Raw genomic sequence first — 22,092 nt, forward strand, 5'->3', positions numbered from 1 at the left:
TCATTCTTTACGTTTACATAATTTACTTAGTTTTCTCTACAGTCTACTATCGAAGTATCGAGTATAACAAACCAATAATAATCGCTAGATTGTTCTTATATTTATGGTACACCTAAATATGTAAAATACAAGCCAACGTCTATATTAACTAAGAATATCAATATTTCTCATTCATTTTTACCAGAAAAAATCATCTAGTTGTCCAAACACACTTTTCCCTAGCCACATTTAACACGTTCGTCGCCGCGTCACTCATATCTGGGTGACATTAATTTCTGACCAATTTTATAAATTTATTTTTCTTGCAACATATTCGAGCAAAATGAATTCGACTATGATTTTTTGAATGCGAAAGAGTTCTAATGTCATCCCCTATGATAAATGTGAACTTTTTAGTTTTATTTCACTTAATTAAATTGCTTTAATTATGTGGGGATTTTCGTGTCTAATTGCCGCCGACGAACGTGTTAATATGTAATGGATCACAAATAGAAAGTTATAAAAGTTATAAAATTACTGTCGTACTGGAGAGCTTGTTATTTGTAAGCCAAGAATCTGCTCGGGCGTCCAGTGCGATACGGGACTGTGTCAGGGCACTTAAGAATAGGCCAGATGGCGGGTCATAAAGAAATGGGAAAGTTCCCATCGCCGGCGAAAATTATGCCTGCAGTCAGTCACAGCCGAAACATTGTGTAGCACAGGCGTCTTCCTTTTCAACTGTAGTTTTATATATTTTACGATCGCTCCGCCTTTTGCTAGATTTGACATTCCTACAATTACACATCATTCAATTCTTTTTCCAGGGAAGTAATTGCTCCCGTGACTTCAAACCCAACGCGGCGAACTACAATAGCGAGCTCAAAGTTTGAAACTTTGATTACGCTCGGTCAGGTTTTCTAACAATCTAAGTTACTGTCGAAGTATAACGAAGTTAAAAAAACTAAAGATTTTAAAGAACTTCCACACAATACATACGTCGAAATCAGTGGAATAGAATCTCTAGCAGAGGAAATCAGATATTAGAAATATAACTAATGCAACAGTGGAAGCATGGTCACTGATAAATCAGTATTTTAAGTTCATTGTTATGTAAATACAATACAATCTTGAATTCAAGAATAACGAATTTACATCGGATTTTATTTTTATTGCAATTATTTAACACTTTGACTTCCACATCGGTTATATAAAGGCGAATCATAGTTTTTATTACTTTCTATGATTAAGTTTTACTGTAATATATTCGAACAAACTGAATTTTACGAAGATGTTCAGATAAATGATAAATTTTAATTTTCTAGTCTCAGTTCCATTAATTAAATTACACATTTTGATTTTTTAAATTTATTTGCAAAAGAGTCGATTATGAAAAAGAAAATTTAGTTTTTAAAAAGACATGATATATTTTCTATAATAAATTACTTCCTTTCTTATTGACCTAGATAATGGTTGTTGAAAAAGGTGATTAAAATGACTCACTGTACGTTTAATCTTTATCGGTAGATTGTGTATTTTATGCACTCATGGGAAAGATAAGTACTTGAAGTGCAAAAGAGTAGTTAGATAGAGTGTTATAAATAGATAAGGTTGTTATATGACAATCGTATCTTGCAATTAATTCAGTTTTCATTTCGCATAAATATGAACGGTCTATTTATCAACTTCCTGTTGACTTTAACGTTATATTCCACGCTGTGCTAAAAACAATATTATCTAATGAGAATTGAGAGGTTAGTTTAGGTAGGTACGATATTAACAATTATTAAGAACTCTTGTTAAGTATAGTTTAGACGTGTGTTTCAATTGTAAAAAAGGTGAATAGAACTTGCAAAAGTATTAAATTAATTTTTAAAAAAGTGATTCGATTAGGGGAAAGAAAATCTGATATGAAGAAGATAAATGTGGTTTGCAGAAAAGAATGAATTTGATTTGAAAAAAGGCGACTGTTATTTGATAAAACTGAATATAATTTGAGAATGGTGAATTTGATTAGAAAAAAAGATAGTCCCGTTTTGAGGAAAAGATGACTTTTATCTTAACAAAAAATGAATATAATGATGGATGAATTTAGAGTGCACAACCTGCATCGTAAACACAAAGTTGTAAAGAATATGGAATCCTTAACGCCAGGTGCGTTACGACATGGTATCATGTAACTTTTCCCGTGAGAGTTGTGGAAAATGCTTTAACGACTATATGTATAGTTCAAGGAAAGTAGTAACACGTTCTAGGTCACGAAAATATTAACAACTAACCATGAAAGTATGCTATCAAGTTTTATTCTTTTCATTATAAGTTTATACGATTTACGATACGGTGAGTTATACGAGGTGTCCGGGCGAGCAGTCAATAAACCTACACTGGTATGGTCCTCATAGATAGAAGAGAGAACGTTGGGTCACACGTGACTCACGTGTTAACTGTATTTTATGTTGCAGTTTAGGCTGTCCGGTTGTGCTACTTGATGGGGCTCAACAGGCTTGTAAAACTGTACGAAATGTTGTACATATTTGCACCGGAGCCAATAGTAAATATTGGGTTGACCGATAACATCGTTTGCAATGATACCATCTGATAGATATTAGAAGCATACATACTTCTGTTAACGCATTGTTTATATTTAGTTTAACTATTATCTAATTGTATTTAGTTTAACTATTACGCCGGCGACCTCGAAAATTTCATAAAATATATATCAAATATCACAACTTGTCTCCAATGTTAATTTTATTTAATCCGATTAATCATTTTATTTATGAACTCTTTCAAAGGTATTTTTTAAGGTACTTACTCTACACGTTAGCTTTCTCATAGGCTTTAACGAAACATATGAACATTTAAATTTATTTTCGAACTCTCGAATTAGAACAATTTTTATACTTTGGGTCCAACTAAACCCGTTGTTCGAGAATTAATAGAGAAAAACAAAATATGACATCTACACTTGCGAGCAAAAGTTAAGAAACGTGTTGCACAGTTGCAGTTTCTTAGGTACAGTAAAACTTCTTAACACGAAATAAAAATTTGTATTGCGCCAATAAAAAAAAAACATTTATTTTAATTTCTAATAGATTAATTCCTAACTTTTATTTTATTTTCATATTTTTTTTTACCTTTCTTATTCTTTTTAGCTGTCGTGTGCACTGTTATATGTTTTATTATAGTATGTATTTATTACTAAATAAGAAGGGTGTTTGTGAAAGTATTAAATTTCACTGAAATGTTAACAATATGTAAAGTTTCTTGGTTTTTGTCGGTAAACGTACATATTTAATACATGAGTAACTAAAAATTAAGAATATAATGCATATAAAGGAGAATTACAGATTCAAGAACAACTAAGAAAATTTTAAGTTCAACTGAAAGAAAAGTAGTATAAACGAATCAGGATCAGTATCACGAGCAATGACAATAAAGCAGGTAATATTCTATGAACGAGATAGTAAGGCAAAAATGTTCTACGTACCTGTATAAAATAAAAATGAGGGTACCAATGCAAACCAAGCTCAAATTTCTTAGCAGCCAAACTGAAACAAAAGAATATATTGTTATTACAACATGTTAGCTACATTACTATTATATCTCGCCTGACTTTAAATCCCAATAGCTTGCTACACAAATCTAGGTCTAAAAATCCCTTTCTTATAAACTACCACAGTATGTGGAAACTGGCAAGTCCCTCTGATGGGTTCGGATAATCCATTCAGCCAAGAAACGCCCAAGAGGAAAGTTCCTTCCTACCAGAACAGTCAAACCTTCTTTCCTTAAAATCCTGATTTTACGGGAACTCGTGGCTGCGTGTTCTATTTTCGGTGGTGTGATAAATTCGCACCCAACATCTGGAGGTGCCAGCGAAAACCTCGATATTTCAGTGGCTCGGTACATGTTTAATTTGTTTTTGCGATCAAAATAAATGCAAGGCAATTCAAAGATTCGAGAGATCACGAAACCGTATAAGCGCAGCGCACCGCCCATATTACAAACATATTTTTCTAATTGGCAGTTTTACGCCGCGTTAGCAAGCAGAGTATTAATCACGTTGGATAATAATCAATTAAATTTCGTTTAGCAACTATATTTTTATCTTAGCGCCATCATTTAATATACGAAATCATCCCTTAAATGTTAACGTGGAAATTTTACTTCTAATTACTGTTGAATGTTCAGAGAGGATTAATGTGTAGTTAAATAAGTACGAACGTGTTTATTTCTACATTGTGTTCTCATATTTATTTAAATAAATCCAGTAATTAGAAAGATTATGAATTAAATAATACAGCATACTTATCACGCTTTAGAGAAAGTGAAATGATAGAAGAATTGTTATAGCGTATAAATTGTCTTATTATAGTTTGAATAAAATAGAAAATATGATTAATATTCAATTAATTTTTAAACATATTGAATGATAAAATACTTTTTGTATAATTTCTGCTCCACTAGTTACCAAACTCTATTTACAAACGTAGAGTACAATAAAAGATGTAACTGTATAAGAATGACAAAAAAACAACAGTGATAAACCAAAGGAAGGAAAAGGCTTCAATTAAAGGTTAATTACAAGAGCAAAATGTGAGAAAATCGGGAAAAGAAATTGGCGCTGGTTGGAAGAGAAAAACGAAAATTCGTTCAAGAAAGAACACTGAAATCCACTATAGTACTCTAATCAGATAGACGCGGACGAATTAAGAGAGGAAGAAGTAGTACGATGCGCGATAATGGAAACAGTAATAAGCTGGCCGAGTATAAAAAAACAGTGTAAAGATATAAGAGACATATAAAATCAAAACAGAAATATTTAACACGTTAATACATACGAATGCTGAAAAATACGCATATTTAGAGATAAAAAGAACCGTAAGTAGTACAGGTAAAGGTTTCTGCGAGCGAATGCACGCTTTATCTCCAACATGTACCGAACATGAATGCGCGGTTAAATGAACGTTTTATTGCAACGAGAATCTTTATTACCAGAAACAAAATTCAATTTCCGATTGTAGCTGTAAACGTGATGCGTGCCTTTTTTTATAGCACCATCCGGTAGGAAGTATCCTACAAAGAAAGACTTTTCGATGCAATGGAAACCTGTTCAACAGACTGCGAGATTTCTTACAGAATATACTTTCTAGTTGAAAACCACAAAACTGATTTTGTAGAATAAGATACAATGTTCTAAAAAAGGAATAAATGATGCGTAACTGTTTGTGTTATTTCCATGTGAGTATCTTTACGTCTTGTACATAACAAGAATCATAAATTCTCAGTCCATAGGCTACTATGGATTTTATGCACTTATGACATAAATAAGTTGACGGATTTCGTAACCGTAGGAAACTATATATAAATATCATATATACAATATTGAACATTATAATATGTATTTATATAGATAAATATTATAAACTATATGTAAATAATGTGCAATACATTATATTTATATATAATATATAAAATATTAACTGTAATATAACATAATATGTTAACTTGAATCTTTGATGTATTATTTTGAAGTTTTGATTTCTGAACTAAAGACTTCTACAGACGACTTCTAAAGACTTAATTTACGGAAACAGAAAGGTTTAATTACACTATTATTACAGTACATGTTTCTCAACTCCTTGAACTATAACGAACCAGACTCACAATATGGATTTTATACGTAATCTACTAAATATGGATATTATCCATATCTTCTAGCTCGAAATAATTTCATTCTCCTATTATTAAATCTTGGAATGGAGATACGCAGAAGCAAATATGAAATAATAATAGTCTCGATCCATTACAGAAATTATTAAAGACGTAGAAGTGCCAATTAATGTAGTTGTGAAGGAAATTATCGCGCCAGTTATAAGTAGTTACAAATTATTTAAATACTAAAATCAGAAAAGTATGCCTATAATAAAGCATTAAATGTATCACTTCATCAATGTGCTAAAAGTTATTTTAATTCAGGATTAAGAAATAACACATTCTGACGACTCGATGCTTCCAGTATTAAATAATATATAAATCCAACGTCTGCCTAAGAATTTCGTTAACTTCGTAACCGAAGTTGAATGCGTAGAAATTGAGTGTTGTATCGAAATCGCAATACGAGTATACAGTTTGATACCTTCACAATTGTGCGACTTTTTTTCTAGACAGCGGAGAATGTCAAGGAAACGATTTCGACGAGAGAGCTGCCATTACAGCGAGAGATTTCCAAACACGTCAAGTGCGAATAATGCACGCTTGAGTATAAAACGGAAGAATTTTCGTGTGACCGTTTCGAGTGGATATCGGGTGATTGCAATTCGGAGAATGCGCTGAACCCATGGGAGCAAGGAACACGAGGATTCGAATGAGTTTCACGCGTGCGAATGGATATAAGGATAAAATTGCATAGTCTGAAGTTAGCAGCCGGTAGTACTCGTTAACATCGTGTCATTAGACGCTAGACATCGTTGCGTGTTCCTGTTATTGTGTCCCCGTATTCTCGCATTAGCGTTAAATATGGTTCAATTACATTTCAATTAAATCAGCATTCAGATTACAGCCAGCTCATGTTTTCTTTCCACCATGTTTCTTCCAGTTCTTCTTTTCACGAATATACGAACATTGATAAATAGTGTTTTCCTTTTTATCTTTTCACATTCTCTCTATTCGTATCATCTATTTTTCTACAAAATTAGTAATAGCGTTAGGAAACTAGTAATAGTTCTATTTCTTTTATTTTTATACGCTTTCTATATCGTATTTTCAATTACCTTAGAGAACGATAGTAGCGTCACCTTACATTTTGTTATTGATTCTGTTATAAAATTTGTAATAGTATTATCTATTATATATGGCTGCACACGTCCAGTACTCATCATTTTTATGTTGCTAGTATATTGCCTTTTTTATTGTTGCGCATGTTTTATTATTTATAATTATGTTTTCGATTCTTCGAGGAAACCAGTGATAGTGACTTTTTCCTTGTATTTATTTCACATTTGAATGATTAACTAATTTTTTAACATATCCGGTTTGCTTTGTGTTATTAAGTGCACGGTATTATAAATGAATATATCACCTGATGGACTTGTTTTATCAGCTTCTAAACTTCAGAATTAATATTCAAATAGCTGTTAGTGAATTCATGTAATGCATTCTTTAATGAATTCTCTTATACAAGTTAAAGGGAAACGCCTTTTATTATTTTTGAACATTGATATATTTAAAAACAAAGATCAAAGCATATTGTAATTATAAATTATGATTATAAAACAATAGACCATATAGAGCAATTTAATCCATCAATTTTTGTTTTAGTTTTTATCTAGATTTTATCTAGTTTTTGTTTTAGATTTTATCTAAAAAATTAAAGTTTGAGTTGATTTAATTATATTAATAAGTTGTAAATCTTTTTGACAGGAAGATTAAAAGGACAACTCATAATTTGATTCAATGCTAAATCAGATTTACTATTGAAAACAATCTTACAATTATTGCTACGACTGATAATATTGTATATAGACACTACAGGACTTTATGGCTTTTTTGCTCCCGTTTTAGTATTTTTATAAAGTGGATCCCGTAAATGGGATCATAAATATCTCCAGCATTTATGGGAATATGAAGAACACTTTTTTCTTGTATCAAATGATATATGAAAAAGTGGGTATATATGTATTTTTCATATGCCTATAAAAATACAGAGGATATTTATGTGATCCCATTTACGCAGCTCTGCGTGACAAATGGCCATAAAATATGTGTCCCATTCAGGACAACATTCTCATTAGCATCCAGTTCTCTATTTACGCTGGAAAAATTTCAAATATTAATAATTATATTACTAAATATAGCAATATTAACAGCAATATTATTAAAAATATTAATTCTTAATAAACATATTATTAACTACCATATAAATGTATCTATGTATTTATACTGCACGTGTTGTCAGAATATTTCATTAATTTTTTAAATAAAAAAGTTCAAATATTACACAATCCTATCAGGATGATATACATATAAATATACTTGAGAGTTCTTCACTCTAACACAGAAATGATGAAATTATGGAATTGTAATATATTAGCGAGAAAGATTTAATCGATAACTTAATATAATGATTTAGCTTAACCCGGTAAAAATGTCATATAGGAATATTACTAAAATTTTTCTAAACGCTTATTGAACGATACTTTTAGGAATACTGGATTTCGCAGTAAAGTAAACTATCAAATTATAGTCTAAATTATTCGTCGTAAAAGAAATAAAAGTTATCGGAGTACCATATTTTTAAGCAGTTTACAATAACGCGAATAACACTAGTCTATAGAACATTTTAATCGCGAGAAATCTCGGGATATTATTGCAGAATTAAACGTATTGTAGTTTACACGGGAAAGTTTTTAAAACGCTAATTAAACATAGATACAATTATTCTAAATTCGTTATACAAAATAATGTGCTGAGATTGTTTTCAAGTAGCAAATCTGCTTTGACATTGAATCAAATTATGAATTGTCTACTTTTAACCTCTCTGTCAAGAAGACTTACAACTTATTAAGTTATTTAGATTAATTCAACCTATTAAATTTCCTCTGATAAAAACAAAAATTGATGGATTAAATTGCAACAAATGACCTATTGTTCTATTATTACAATTCATAATTATAATATGCTTTGATCTTTGTTTTTAAATACACCAATGTTCAAAAATAATAAAAAGCGTTTCTCTTTAACGCATAAGAGAAAATGCATTACACGAATTCACTAACAGCTATTTGAATATTAATTCTAAGGTCTAGAAGCTGATTAAACAAGTCCATCAGGTAATCATTCAAATGTGAAATAAATACAAGGAAAGAGTCATTATCACTGGTTTTCTAGAAGAATCGAAAATATAATTATAAAACATGCGCAACAATAAAAAAGGCAATATACTAGCAACATAAAAATTATGAGTGCTGAACGTGTGCAGCCATAAAATAGGTAATACTATTACAAGTTTTATAACAGAATCAATAACAGAATGTAAGGTGACGCTACTATCGTTCTCTAAGGTAATTGAAAATACGATACAGAAAGCGTATAAAAATAAAAGAAATAGAACTATTGCTAGTTTCCTAACAGAATAGATAACATGAAAATAGACTAATGCTATTACTAATTTTGTAGACAAGTAGATAATAAGAATAGAGAATGTAGAAAAAACAAAACGAACAACACTATTATCAATGTGCCAACAATATCAAAAATACAAACACAGAATATGAGGTAACACTATTTCTTGTTCCCTAGAAAAACCCAAAACACGAGCACAGTGTCTGCGTAAAAATGAAAAAGATAACGCTATCCCGAGTTACCTAACAGAATCAAAAACATCGAAACAAGATACACTCTTTCACTCGAGCCTTAGCAAAGTAAATCTATACCAGGGCCGAATGTAGCAGACAGAAGTGGAAGTAAGCAGTTTCCCTTCAGGAAAAACGCAACTTGAAGAAAATGTCATTACAGGAAGCTGAAATAACGAATCCCTTTTAATTACAGTCTGCCCGGTACGAAAAGAAATTAACTCCCCGTACAATCAGTTCCGCAGACTGCCCTCTTCGACTGCACTTTAAGGACGACCAACAGCAAGAAGACAACGAGAGAAGGGTTCCGAATATCGGGAAATTAGAAGCGGTATCGACTCTCCGCGGGTCGTCGCGAAGCTTGGGTGCCGTGCCGCACAATTTCTTATAAAATGTAACCAAAATGGAAAAAGATTGTTTTGTAAATGGAAAATTTATATTTAGTTTGATTCATATAGTGTATATAACTAGTGCATATAACTGGTAGGTTTTATACACGTAGTTTTACCAATTACTGAAAGAAGTGAAACAATTGAAGATTATTTAAAACATCGAAATAACTGCAAATGATTTAAAAAATTGAAATAACTAATAATTTTAAAAGTTGAAGTAATCTAAAATTATTTAAGCCGCGAACGCTTTATGTTACAATAATGGAACAAAAGCGACAACTGTTGCAATAGAGAAGTAAAAACAGAAGAATATAAGTAGGAATACATACATACATAGACTGTATAATATATATGTATATGTTATATATATAATATATTGTATATATAATGATTATTATCTTAAATTGACAAAATGTTATACCTGACGAGAAGCCCGTAAAACTCAATATTAAATAAAACCATGTTTTGTATAACATCAAACCTTCTAATAACAAGCCACATGGGTTTACTAATAAAAAAAAAAAAGAAATCAATAATGACATTACGTCATTACAGAAATGATGTAATTTACACATTACATTACACTTACGAAAATCAATAAGATACGTTTCATCGTATGATCTGCCAATAAAGCAAGTTTTTAAGTTGTAATGTTTTTTTTGCTCCATTTGCAGGAAAAATCGACCACTGTGCGCCGTCCGAACGAGAATCCACGAAAACGAATTAAAAGTAACGGCCAGGTAAGAAATCAAGAAGAACGTGTTTCAATCACTGTCGATAGACTTAGGGGCGAGCATCTCGGTATTTGTTTGCGCGGACATTAGAGTACGAGGTTCCCGCTGCATTTAATTAAAAGTGCATTCCATGAAAGGCCAAACTCCGTCGAACGAACGTCTCGAACTCGATCTAAGGGACCTCGTACTTTCCAGGCAAGCCTTTCTTGTTTGCAATTTCTTTTCTATCACCGCTTTAACTACTTGGCCTCCGGTAATTAGAATTCTTGTTGGAAAGTAGTACGTATAATTCCCTTTTCGGTGACAAAAACTAGTCGAGCACTGGAAAACGGAAAACAGCTAATTTCGTGGCTCGTCTAATATTGCAATATCAATAAATATTTAACGATTGACAGAAATATATAATATATTATTTTCAATACTGTACTATTGACAATAATTGTGGCTTGACCGTTTTATAGAAAATAACAATTACCTACATCAATTTGTTCTATTTTCAATAACTTTGAATAAGTTTGAATGAACATATCAATATTCCTGGTCTAATTTCATTTTTTCACCATTTTATTTTCTGCCTATCCATTTTTGTTACAAATGTATAAATTTACTCCTTCTAGGATTTGTAGGACCAAACCTGTTAAAGAAACATTTCCTTATCCACCCAATATCAACGCATTGAATTAATATTCCAATTGCAAAGTAAACTAAAACCCAATGAAACTACGGACAAAATAATACTCTCATTTTCCTCTCCATAAATAAATATTGTTCATTAAAGTGACACAATTATTTTAATAAATCGCTTTATAAAAATTGTTCGGTAAATTGTCGAATATTATTCGTTAAAAGAATAGTATGTAATACTTTGACTGTGTGCTCGTGCCTCAGTAAAGCAAATAGTAAATTACCAACTATCGCGACGGAACATTTAGCTGCATTTAAATGAAAATAGCTGGATCATTTGCAACTTCTTCAATTTTCAACGTTGCCGGAGCGAAAAAATTGGCCGAGCATTAAATACTAAATAGCTCGTCGTGGAAATACATTTGAATATTCACGAGTTAATTACACGATGCGCCTTAATGCCCTGAAAACGTCGAAGTTTAAGGAACGCAAGTTGCGAGGTAACAGGAGAAAATCCTTTAAAGAACCGATTCGACTACGTGTAAGTGTGTTAACGACGGTAAGGAACGGTGGCGTGGAATAGCCGGAGAAACGAGGCACGTTTTTCCGTAACGAACCGACCGGTCCAGAATTTAATTTTGAAAGGACTCGCTACTAAAAGACTTGCCCTCTACACGGCTTTATGTAATCTGCGTTGTTGTATACCAGAATTCATAAGTTTAGATATTTGGCGAATCGATAAGCAAATCGATTTATTACCAGCACGATTTTCACCTGTATCGCCCCCCTCCGGAAAATGCTCGTTATTCCAAAAATTATAAGCTTTGAAAATTACTAATATATAAAAGTTATTTGTACCAGTGGTCTACTAACTATAATATCGTGGGAATTTCACTCAACGAGTTTTCAAAGCGCCAAGCGTCGACAATTTCACACAGATATCTGAAATTGTTCGCAGGAAATTAAAATGTGCGTATTTTCATATCACACTGTAGTTATTTCTTCTCTTGCAATTATTCTGACTAATCGGTTTATTCGATATTCTGTATTTCGCTTTCATATTTCTTAAAATATTTAAATATATTCGTTGAAGCTCACAATGAAATTGGAGACATTTAATTATTAATATCTATATTTGATGTGTATATTAACGTTTCACGATAAATTAAGTTTTAAATAATATGTTACAAAGTAACTTTTACCGCTACATTGAAAAAACACTAAGTGACAATAAAATAAAAATGAAAGTAATAGTCAATTACAATTACACTATATTACAAAGTATGTTTCACAAGTACTTTAATTTGCAACTACAGACATTAATAATTAAGCGTTTCTAATTGCATTGTGAGTTTGAACGAACATATTTTAAAAAAGTGAAATATTTTAAATTACATTATAATGTACACTCTATACTATAATATACTATGGTCCACGTTGTACTATAAATTATATACTCATATAAATTACATTATTATATATACTCACACGGTTGAAGTAAAACATGTTATTATCTGCAACGTTATCTTTTTTATATACTTAAGTATATTTCCCATGTAGCACATATCCAGCGATTATACATATATCTAGTTTCTATAAGTATTAAAATGATATCTTGTCTTATCACATTTTTCTATCTCATGCAACAACTTCGTCATTATGCTAACAACGACTTTTCATCGCACAAACAAGCACCCACCATGACCTATTTAATACTTCTCATCCGCGAAGGATTGAACAAACTTGACCAGACATAATTCCTCGACCTAATTAAACCATAATTGTGCAGATTTTCCAACGTTGTGGAATTACCATTGTACACAACCATAAGATATGAAGCTAATTTAAATCAAGAATCCTGCGGGACTATTTTTGTGTCGCGTGACGCTCGCAATTTTCTATTTAAAAAGCTCGGTATGAGAGGGCGCGAAAACGCGAAGAAGGAGAAGAAAGGTGCGAGAAAAAGAAATGATTCGCGGATTAGTCAGAGATGCGAGTTGTGGAGGTTACGTCACGGAACGAGACTGTCGCGGAATTATAAAAATCGCGGTGAAAGATCGTGATAATCAGGAAAGGCGTAACCTAAGGTGGGCTATCTAGGATAGCAGAGATCGGTGATCCCTCTATGATGACTCGAGAGCCGCGAACGCACGGAGACGATCCCCGCCGCGGAATTAAATTTCAGGCTTCCTTACTTGTCGTATCCTCCAATCCCTTCTCTCTGCCATTTTCTTCGTGATCCCTTCGACTTATACTTCGTCTTATTTTGCAAAAGGGTAAACCGAGCTTTCCTCTAACCCTAGATAACTGAACTTTGCTCGAAGTGACGGTCGCAACTGCTAGCGTTGAATTGTTCATGCAAATATTAGACTCAACGCATTATGCATCTGTCCAATTTTGTTTATTCTGTTTGTTTGTAAGGTAAAATATTTATAATAGTATGCGCTATCAGAACTGGGCAAATTTTATTTGAAATGAAAGTAAAAAGTACCTACTTGAAACAATGTATTTCAAACCGTTAGTTTTAGTACTGTTAGCACTGTTGAAAATAAAAATAGTATCGATTCAATCGAGGTAACGCGATTTTAACTAATAAAGTATCTCGTTAATCCTTCATTTCGAATTGGCAAAAAGAAATAATGCTGAAAATAATAACGAAAGGAAGGTTCTTATTTAAATAACTTGTTTAGAGAAAAAAGGTGTAAGCCTGTCCCAAACAACAAAAATCTCATAATTATATCAGAGAATTATTTCAACAAATTATAAAATTAATTTATTGTTGAATCCTATTATTATCCAGATACTAATGAACAAAGAGTAATTTATACTCATACTGTTAAAAATCATTGAAAATAGATTCTTTCCATAAAATATTAAAAACAAACGTAATTTTATTTCAGGTCTATATATTTTCCCCAAAAATCTTGCAATATTGCGAACTTTCATTTAAATTTTCCATTACAAGAAAATCCGTGAAATGGAGTCACGAGCACAGTGAATCGCTTAGAAGCTAAAACATTTTTTTATTCCGATTAATTCAATGGAAATCACGCTATTTTCCTCCCTATTTCTCTATAAAAAAAGGCTGCAAAATGAAATTAATTTTGATTACCTCAATAAAAGTCACAGACTAAAACGTCCTCACTTTTGACGAACACCGACGAAACAAGCGATCAAGTCGTCTCGAACCGATGCGCCGTCGCGGAACTCCAAACGATACTGCTTATTATCTAGCGTTTCACGACAAAAAGCTAGGCAGTTCCCGTGGCATTACTCACCCTAAGGAGCACGCCTTCCGCGATAGGTGCAAAGAAAACAAACAAGCGTGAAATAATGTACGAACACACTTCAGCCGTAGTCATGAATGTATTTCTCTATTTTTTTATGAGCAGCTGTTCCGCGAACACGTGAGTGCGCGAGTACACAATGACTCGACGGATATAAACTTTTTATAAACGTTTATAACGCTTCCGTTATAACGCTCCCTTGTTCGCCATTGGTTAGGAATAACGTCGGTTCTAAAATAAATACCGCCACGCCAGTTTTTTTTCCATATACGCGTAGAAAGCATTCGAAGTGCTTCCAGGTACAAATTACGATTTTCAATGTCACTGAAGACACACGTGTAATTAATTTATTCGTGTATTAATCCGAGTAACTTCTTCGTAGACAGTAGGCACAAGTAAGCACCATTCTACTTGCAGTCCTTAGTTAAAATGACTTGTCTATTTAATTTGTCAATCAGAATATTACAAAATATTTGGAACATTACGTGTCTTTTACCCTGTAGCACATGTACCACCTATGGCGCATGCTTACATGTTTATTTGGTGCGCCACAAAAATAGTTTACAATGAATTTGGAACTACAGAATTAATTTCCATTAAAAGAATGGGTCATGATAAGTTTGTTTCATTATTATATATATACGAGAATTAATAATTACATGTAAAACAGTTCAGCACGGAACGTGTCAAGCAAAGCTAGAATATTCTATGCAGGGAGTCATGTAACTGGTGTTACAATCGAATCGGTTTCATTCTACCTCAAAAAATAAGTCGAAAAAGTAGGATAACATTTTTTCATTTAGGCTTCGTGTTAAGGTACGTACAGGTTCGCGGGTAATATTTGCGCAATCAATGTACGTCTTCGTCGACTGAACCCAATATTCAGCGAAAGTATTTAAAGTTGTAGATAGGATGTGAGACAGTTGATCACCAAATATAATACTTGTATTTTAATAAGAAGCAACTATGTACAAAACAACGTGTGGTGTGTGATCAACGGTTGACGGAATTCTGATTTTAGTTTTGTCGCTCCGCTAAAACGTGGAGGTAAAAAACCCCTCCACAAGGAATTTACAAAAATAGAGGGACATTGGACCGACCAGTTACACAAACTTATCAAATGGTCCGATGGGGATTGGTTCGGCATCCTAACGCTAAAAAGTCGTGACGTCGTTGACAATGACGTCCGCTGTATCCTTTAAAAATTGTAAGAAACAAAGCTGCCGAGCCCCCTTTGTGTCCTACACGGGTTTAGGTCACGTCGACTGCTAGGAGGACGGTACGGCCACGATAGCCTTCCCAGGTATGTCATCTGGTACTATTCAACCGTACCAGTGTCGTAAAGTAATTAAATCATTAAATAAACATTAAAAATCGATTCTAAAACATGACAATAACCAAAGTGGCCGTGGCCTAAACCCAAACGCAAAGACGGGACGAAACAATCGTATATCGCGTCTTAACACTTCGTTTTGCGAGAAAACTGAGTTAGAAGATGCGTCAAGTTCACGTGGCTTGTAGGACGAGAAAGTAGAATCGGTGCGCCATGGTCAGACGTATCCCTTCATTCTCGCTCAATACTACCGATTATTTTTTTAACCTACTTTTTCTCGAGAACGGAGCCTCGAATATATTATGTAACACTCTGTATACTTCATAGAGTTACAAATTGAATTCCATTTATTTGTCTTTGCTTGTTTAAACACGATTCTATGTATCCAAAGCTTGGAACGATGGGTTTCGCTACGGGTTATATGGGTTCTGCAATTTTTACAACAGAGAAAGTTGTCATTAATTTTTAAGATACTTCCATTTTTTGCAAAATTTCAGACTCTTTTTATCGAAAGAATTGCTTTTCATCGTAGTTCAAAATCTGATATTAACTAAAATGCGAAAAAGATTTATGTAATTTAAGATTACTATATAATTATTATATGTACTCGATGAATGAAGAAACAGTACTTACAAGGTTAGTAGCAATATTACTTTACCTTGCTACCCTGTGTCGTTCGGTACAACCAATTCATTAATTGCACAAAATGCACTTTCACTATGCACTCTTATAGGAAAACAACTGATCTGTCAAGAGCTTCGAATTAGAATTGAGTAGGTAGTTCAATTTCTCTTTTATTATGTTCTTCTAAACAAAAGTGCCCCATTCATGGCAGTTCTCCCTAGTTCATTTTGCACAGCGTGCTGATTAGACGCGTACCCGCGGTTTTGCAAGACACAAGAAATCGGTAATATGTAAGTTCACGGCCTCGCGCAGCCACAACGAGAAATTCTAATCCCCGTTGCCAAAGCTCCGGCGACGTCCGGCGACAACGACCGGTAATCTCCGATAATCGGGATGATAAATGAAGCTGCAAGCTCTCCCAGTAATTTTTTCCACGTCCAATAACTGTCTGCAACAAACGCCAAGTATCGGGAAACTTTGATCGCGTTACTGAAAAAAAGCGATACGCATCGGATTACTTCCGTTACTTAGCTCGCCGGCGAAATTCAATTCTGTCGGCCGACGTGTGTAATTACGTTTCGCGCGCAGTTTTCTGCGTAAAATTCGATTCTCCAAGAGCGAGGCAGCTGTTCTCCCAGCTTACGAGATAATTACGTTAGGCGAGCACGGCCCACCCTCGGTCATAATGAATTTCGAAATTATTCTCGATGGCGCACCGACTAAGAAAACAACGGCTGCAGGCCGGTCGGTTTCGATGTCTCCGCGCGATTTTCGTTAACATTTTACAACGGAGTCGGGCGACGTGTAACGTCGGACACGTGTTATTTTTATCGGGTATCGTTTCTGCTGCGGAAACTTGGAGTTACGATGGGAAATATTTTTCATCCGACGTCTTCGTACAGCGTACAGGCGAACGTGGAGTAAACATCGCGGAAGTGACTGGTTTTGAGAGAGAGAGACATTTACTATAATTTTTCAAGTAATATATTTATTTCAATATGCAGGAAAAATTAATACGCTTTTTATTATTTCTATAGTCGGCGTCTATCTATTTTCAAGTGAATTCAGAGTTTTTTAGAGGAACAAATTGTGGTTCGAATTTTTTAACGTGTTGATCATTAGCAGATTGGGATAATTAAATAAAATATGAATTATTTGAGTAAATTACAAGCAAGAGAAATTAAATGTATTCTCTCCGAACAATATCAGCGAATTCTTCTAATGTCTTTACGTAGTTACATTTAACTTCTTCAGCTTTTTCGTAATCATTATTACTATGTTAATTATTATTCATTTCTTATTTTCATAATTATTATTCGTCAATTATTTTTTGAATTACTATTCGTTAATTATTTTACGAAATATTATTCGTTAATTATTCTGTTAATTACAATTCGTTCACATAAAATAAAAATTTGTACAGACAGATGTGCAATAATTGTTGGAAACCATGAACTGCGCAAAATGTCCCATCTAATTTGAACTTTCGTATAACGTGAAATTTATGTATGATAATTATGCATCATAACGATCATGCCTTCCTATGGTGTGAAATTCCAGAGGAAATAATGTTTTTCCTTTTTTGCACACATAGACATATCTCGAGAATAATGTCAATTACGAAGTCGTGGTTGCAAAAGTTTGATTACAGATGTTCTGATAGAAAGCTTGAAGTCACTTCTACGACAATAACGTTTCATCTCGCCAAATTTCAGATACCGCATTCAGCTCGGTAGTTGGCAGTATTTTCTCTGGGACAAGTGGAACAACCTAAAAGCTAATTAACTTCTCGCGTGTGCTGAAACAACATCTGGCCAGACAGCGAAAGAAGTTTAAAGATTTATACGGCGGAATGTCGTATACATATTGCGCGTGATAGCGAAAATCTTTCCTGACATTATTGCTGATAATTCTTTAACTTCGGATAAGGAAACAGCAATTACGCTCGCTATAAATTACGAGAAACGTAAATAAAATGTTTGTGTCAGGTAAATCATTGTTTTAAAAAATGTCATTCCCGTTGATAAGTTTTATTATAATACAATTCTTTTTTTACTTTATTTGTCAAAAAATTCTTTGATTGCTTCCAATGTCATTTCTTTAAATTTGAATACTTCATGTACACTCCCATTTATAAGCATTGACACGTACCACTTTTAATAAATGAATAATGTACAATATATATTCAACAAATAAAATATGAATATTAAAAATATAAAATATTAAACACGTTATCGGTAAAATATATCTCCAACATAGTACAATTAGTTACATAGATTTCAGTTTTCTTTCATAGTTACACGAGACTTCAGGTTTCTTTTCTGTAACTGTGTTAATTAAGAAAGTGTTTATATAATATCTACAAGGTTGAATATGTTACAAATTCACTTTACGAATTAACTGAGCCGTCAACGTAACAGAAATTAAAGGTCACCGACGTACGTTCCGGAAAAGTATTAATATTTGCCGGAGTATAGTTTGCTCTACAAAACACACTAATATCTGCACGAGCACGGTGCACGGTAACTATACATTTCCATGTGTATTTAAAAATGGTGCAGCAGACAGGTCGTCCGCGAATTCCTGTCCCAAAAGCAACAGACCAAAGCTGCCTTCTGGATGACGGGAATTGTAAACCGTCGTGCGGTAACAATATTCATAAAATTCAATGGACCTACATGCAAGCATGCTGCGACCAATTTACAGGATCACAAAACAGGGGAAGAAAGCCGGAAATGCGGCCCGAACATGGGTTGCCACGTATCCCAACAATATGATTATTGCAATTGCAACAAGAATGGAAATACGTATAAAAACAGGAGAATAATTCTGCCGCAGTGAAAGTAGACTCGAAAACATTATTGGCGCATGAATCGCCTAAAACAGGTTAAGAATTCCTCGAATGTTTGAACACAGTTTTCTGCATTCGCAAACATGGAGATTTTATAAATGCATTCTTAAACATAATGCTTTTACAAACGTATTACCAATTGTCAAGCTTCTGAAAGTCTATTTCCAACTACAAAGCTTCGGTAAGTACAGTTTTAGATACATAGTTTTCATTGTATTCTCTGATAAAGTCTTTCTTGAGATCTGCTCCGGTTGATTTTATTTTTCAGTGACCATATGGCCCTTTATGTTTTAGCCTGGTCTTCAAACTGGTCTAAGCTTTTACCTGCATTTTTATGAGTTATGTTAAAACTATAGAAGTGAAATATAGGAAACGCAACGTACGCAATGTTCTACATTATATTAAAGCATTTACAAAAAATAAAATACATTTTTTTATTGCATAAAATTGAACTATCTTTGGGTAATATCCATTACCAAAATATTTCCAAATTTCCAATAATATAGCAAAGACATATTTATCTAACATTTATCCAAAGCGATCAATGCAAGCGAACATGCATCAAATGTATGTTAAGAATGTATTTTATGCACTTATCGTAAAGTTCAATAAATGAGATATAAAACATGATTATACAGGATGTGTCAGAAATGTCCAACAGTCCAGAATTGAGTGTTCTCGAGGTAATTTGAAGTAACTTTTTCATTTACAAAAATTTTCTTCGAAGCATCGTTAACAAGTTATTAACAAAACCCAATGGCCATTGAGGGGCAAGCTCAGCTGACCCTGATCAATGAACGTAACAGGGCTTCGTGCACTACTGGTTGACTCAGCCACCTCACGCTTAGAGAACTCGCCCCTCATTGGTCACTGTTTTTAGTGAATAACTCGTTAAAAATGCCTCGGAAAACATTTTTGTAATGGAAAAAGTTGCTCAAAATAACTTGAGTTATACCCCTTTTCCGGTTTGTACGACAGTTTTGGGACACCCTATATATTGGTACTGGCAGAATTATGTCAAAGATTTATTAAAGTGTCAATGATTTGTACAAATAAAATAGAAAGAGAAGATAAATTTTAGGAATGTACTCGAAATGCATTTGATATCATTTCCAATGAGCCTGCATTCTTCGAGTGGGAATAGGTTTCGAACATTTCTCATAACTACTACAATAAATCATAAATATGTTTAAAAGCTTATATCTTCTCAATAAAGCATTTTCGGACCTAAGTTTATATGAACATTTTTCATCTATTTGGCTTAGATAACAAGTAGTCTAAGTATGCTCCAAACCTTCCTAGATACCTTGTATAACAATTAAATTATAACAATAATGCAAATAAAGCTTCATTAATATCTATTCGTCTTGCTTGTCCACTGTGTTTGTCCCCGGCTGTATTCATAATGGTTGAATCGCTGGTTGAAAAATCAAAAAGCGCGTTCGAAACGTGTATGGAAAACCGCGGCTAATAAAAGCGTCACGCTTATTACCATAGCGAGGAAGAGCACGCGTGGAAACATTACAGTGCCGCGTGGGCAAGCTGGTTGATTCTCGGGCGAGCACGGACACAAGCTCCGAAGAAATTTATCGACGGAGCATCGCGTAACGCGTCGAAACCCGCGATCTAATCCTCTCTTAAACGTGTCCGCTTTAAAGCCGATACAAACGAATAAAAATTTAACGGCCGGTTTTAAACCGACACCCGACGAAGCTGTCGGTGCATCGCCACGCACTTTTTCCGAGGGTTCGCCGCGGATTTAATGTGGATTTAAACGAGCTGGAACATCGCTTCGTTGAAATTTCAGCCCTTCGTCGTTTCAAATTCTCATCTTTATACTCTTTTAATTGGAGCCGAGCTCTTCGCGTTTCCAGCTGGATGCTCGGCAATTCCGGCGAACCTAATGTAACACGAAACATCGTTTAACACCACGCTGCAGAAGGTTTAGAAACTTGTAACCAATCCCGCCGCCCCGAACGTGTCTCATCGTGCAGAACTCGCGCGCAGGCTGCGTGCAATAAGTAGCAAATAAGCAACCGTTGCTTAAACGGTAGCTGAGATAGTAGTCTCCGGTGGGTTCTTGCTCGTAATGTGCATTTATGGCGGCGAAGAATTGCAGTATCTTACTGAAAAGGACACAACGCTATTGCAGATGAATAATACGCATTTAGATTAACGCGGATGAGAAATAGTTGCTTAAACACTCGCTGCGATGGTAGTTTCGCGTAGATCCTTGTTCTTAATGTGCAACTATGGCTATAAAGAAGTAGATTCTCTCACGACAAAATACAGCACTATTGCATCCAAATAACATGCATGTAGCTTCAAACTCTGTCAGAATTAAATCGCGAATGTTGATATCATTTTCTATTCGTTTCTTGAATAAAACACATAAAATTTAACACAATAGTCTTAATAATCTGAATGAAAATAAGCTTAATAAACAAGGTTTTATTGTACTTTATACAGCATATACAACCACCAATAATAACCTCTGTTTTGGAAAGTCTCTGTAATTAACGGATTGGAAAGTTTTGTAATCTAGATTCATGATAACTTTTAATTGTATTCTCAACTCGTTCACTGTAAGAAAGAAAAAAGAACAAATAATTCATGGATGTCTTTGATGAATATACAAAGAGTATTTTAATAATTAACCCCTCGCCGTACTATATTTCGTCATAGTAACAAGGATGAGCACTTTTTCTACTGTAATAATTTTTTAGAAGGAAAAGGAAAAATATTTATTGCGTTTGTCTACATTTACCTAAATGGTTAAATACCGAAAACAAGAGGACAGAATTTTATTCCGGCTTCAAAGAACGGAATAACATTTATACTTAATAAAATATTAATAACAATCTCTATGACGAGCCAGACTCGTCAAAATACGGCAAGGGGTTAATTAGAAAAGACAA

The 22,092-nt window shown here is 33.6% G+C and overlaps 1 protein-coding gene across 7 annotated transcripts in view; it reads right to left on the minus strand.

Moving 5' to 3' along the window:
* Nucleotides 1-22,092, minus strand: part of LOC144474200 (cysteine-rich secretory protein 3) — a 224,041-nt gene that overhangs the window by 157,423 nt on the left and 44,526 nt on the right. For 6 of the 7 annotated variants that reach the window (XM_078188851.1, XM_078188849.1, XM_078188850.1 and 3 more), the window contains one exon: nt 3,467-3,527. The gene's annotated coding sequence lies outside the window, so the exon portion shown is untranslated. Of the gene's footprint in view, nt 1-3,466; nt 3,528-14,191; nt 14,285-22,092 lie in introns of those variants that run through there. The other variant, XM_078188847.1, reaches the window with a different exon arrangement.

The sequence above is a fragment of the Augochlora pura genome, chromosome 8, assembly GCF_028453695.1.
Source record: "Augochlora pura isolate Apur16 chromosome 8, APUR_v2.2.1, whole genome shotgun sequence".
NCBI lineage: Eukaryota > Metazoa > Arthropoda > Insecta > Hymenoptera > Halictidae > Augochlora > Augochlora pura.